Here is a 3,361-nt window from a genome sequence, read left to right on the forward strand (position 1 = left end):
GGCCGGAAGCGGCCACTGCACTCCAGTCTGGACGACAGAGTGAGACTCCAACTCAAAAACTAAATAAATAAATAAATAAATAAATAAATAAATAAATATTTGGGAGGAGATACTTTGAAACTATGCAAATATCCTGTTACTGCTTAAACTTTTGTCCACTAATTTTGGCATGTGGGCTTTTTTTTTTGAGTCAGAGACTCACTCTGTCGCCCAGGCTGAGGTGCAGTGGCATGCTGCTCGCAGCCACCAAAGCCTCAGTCTGCTGGGCTCCAGCGATCCTTTCACTTCAACCTTCCAAATAGCTGGAACTACAGTTGTGCACCACCACGCCCAGCTAACTTTTTTTTTTGTAGAGATCAGGTCTCCTCATGGTGCCCAGGATGGTCTCGAACCTGTAGGCTCAGGCAATCCTCTCACCTCAGCCTCTCAAAGTGCTGGGATTACAGGTGTGAGCCACTGCATCTGGTCAGCAACTTTAAAAAAATTTACATTTAGTAAAATTCACTCACTGTGGCTCATGCCTGTAATCCCAGCACTTTGGGAGGTGGGAGGCAAAAGGATTTCATGAGTCCAGGGTTTCGAGACCAGCCTGGGCAACTTGACAAGACCTTGTATCTACAATAAATCACAAAAATTAGCTGAGCATGGTGGTGCACGCCTGTGGTTCCAGCTACTTGGAAGGCTGAGGCGGAAGGATCACCTGAGCCCAGCAGGTCGAAGTTGCGGTGGTCGTGAGCATGCCATTGCACTCCAGCCTGGGCAACAGTGAGACTCCAACTCAAAAAAAAAAAAAAAATCACACGTTGTGGGGTACAGATCTATGAATTTGAACAAATACTCAAAAATCAGTCTATTTCTGGACTCTCTATTCTTTTCCACCACGAGTTTCACACAGAACAGTTACATCACTCCCTAAATGTCTTCACATTTTTGCTGTCAACGCTACCCCCTACTCCTTCCAACCCAAGGCAACTACTGAGTTGTTTTTTGTCTCTATAGTTTTTACCTATTTGAGTGTCACATAAGTAGAATTATGCCATATGTAGTAGTTGGGGCTGGTTCCTTTCATTTAGCAAAATGCTTTGAGGATTCATCCACGATGATGTGTGGGTCCACAGTTCGTTCCTTGTTATCGCGGAGTAGACTCCTTTGTACAGGGCTATCATCATTCATTCATTTACCAGCTGAAGGACATTGGAGTTATTTTCAGTCTTGGATGATTATGAATGAAGTTACCATAAACCTTCACTTACTGATTTTTGTGTGAACATGTTTTCGTTTCTCTTGGGTAAATGTCTAGGATTGCTGAATCATAAGGTAAGTATATGTTTACTCATACAAGAAACTGTTCAATTATTTTCCAAACTGTCTAGCATTTTGCACTCCCACCCACAACATCTGAAAGTTCTGACTACTGTGCATCCTTGGCACTTGGCAGTGCCGATTGTTGTTTTTGTTTTTTGATTTTAGAGATTCTGATAGGTACAGAGTGGTTATAATTTGCATTTTTCTAATGATTAATGATCTTGAGTGACTTTTCAGATATTTATTTGCCATCTATATGTTTTTTTTTTGGGTGAGGTGTCTGTTCAAATCTTGCACCCATTTTTAATTGTTTTTCTTATTGTTTAGTTTTGATAGTTCTTCATATATTGTGATACGAGTCTATTGTAAGACACGTGATCTGCAAATTTTTTTGTGCCTTTGCTAAAAATCGTCTATTTCTGGGATTTCTATTCTGTTCCATTGATCTGTGTATCTACCTTTCATCTGTATCACACTATGGCCATTGCATTATAGTAAGTTTTGAATTGGGTAGTGTGAGTCCTCCCATTTCATTCATCTTTTTCAAAGTTGTTTTGGCTATTCTAGTTACTTTCCCAATCCCTCTACATTTTATAATGAGCTTGTTGATATATGCAAAAATGTGCTGGGATTTTTTTTTTTTTTTGAGTTGGAGTCTCACTCCGTCACCCAGGCTGGAGTGCAGTGGAATGCACTCACGGCCACCCCAGCGTTGACCTGCTGGGCTCAGGCTATCCTTCTGCCTCAGTCTTCCAAGTAGCTGGAACTACAGGTGTACGCTACCATGCCTGGCTAATTTTTTATTTATTGTAGAGACAAGATCCTGCCAAGTTGCCTGGGCTGGTCGTCTCGAACCCGGGGGCTCAGGCAATCCACTCACCTCGGCCTCCCAAGTGCTGCGATTACAAATGGTTTTGTTTTGTTTTTTTTTTTTGAGTCAGTCACCCGGGCTGGCGTGCAATGGCATGATCACAACTCACTGCAGGCTTGAATTCCTGGGCTCAAGCGATCCTCTCATCTCAGCTGCCCGAGTAGCCAGGATTACATTGCACACTATCATGTTCAGGTAATTTTTAAAATAGTAGAGAGGAGGTCTATCCTGATTGCCCAGGTTGGTCTCAAACTCCTGGCCTCAAGTGATACTCCCACCTCAGCCTCCCAAAATACTGTGATTACAGGAGTGAGCCATTGTGCACCTGGCCTGCAGTATTCTTATGCAACTTTGCTTTCCATTCAACATATCTGTGGGAGACAGAAACAAATGACAGATTATTACAGTAATGACAGTAGCCACAAGATCAGTCTTAGCACTGTCCCTTCTCTCCCCAAAGCCCCATGGGAGCTATATGGATGGATCCAGAAGAATGCCTGCAGATAAAATGGATTGCGTTACAGGAGACAGCTCCTCACGTTAGAAAATCTGGAACATTTATAGTGAGGAGTAGCATCTTTGCTCTTTACTTAAGAGGAGATATTATCTTTATTATACTAGACAATAAGTATGTCTTCCCTTTGTTCCAGAGGGAGACATTCTTTCTGTCTTCTAACGTTGGAAGCCAGTATTTATCAGCCTTGGTCCTGTTCACATTTGGGGCTGAATCATTTTTGGTTGTGAGGGCCTGTCCTGTACCTTGTAGGATGTTTAGCAGCATCCCTGTCCTCTGCCCACTGGATGCCTTGTTTCCTAGTTGTGGTCATTGCATATGTCTCAACTTATTGCCAAATATCTTTTGGCAGGCAAGTTTGCCCCTAGTCAAGAACTGTTATGGTAAGCAAACTTATTCTTTGCTCCAGAGAAATAACTATCTACTTTCTATTTTTTTTTTTTTTTTGAGTTGGAGTCTCACTCTATCACCCAGACTGGAGTGCCATGGCCGCTCCCGGCCACCGCAGCCTCGACCTGCTGGGCTCTGGCGATCCTTCTGCCTCAGCCTTCCAAGTAGCTGGAATTACACGCGCGTGCTACCACGCCCGGCTAATTTTTAAATTTTATTGTAGAGATGAGGTCTCACCTGCCCAGGCGGGTCTCGAACCCGTGGGCTCAGGCAATCCACTC

Source organism: Carlito syrichta, unplaced genomic scaffold, assembly GCF_000164805.1.
Source record: "Carlito syrichta isolate Samal-C Ts95f unplaced genomic scaffold, Tarsius_syrichta-2.0.1 Scaffold309294, whole genome shotgun sequence".
NCBI lineage: Eukaryota > Metazoa > Chordata > Mammalia > Primates > Tarsiidae > Carlito > Carlito syrichta.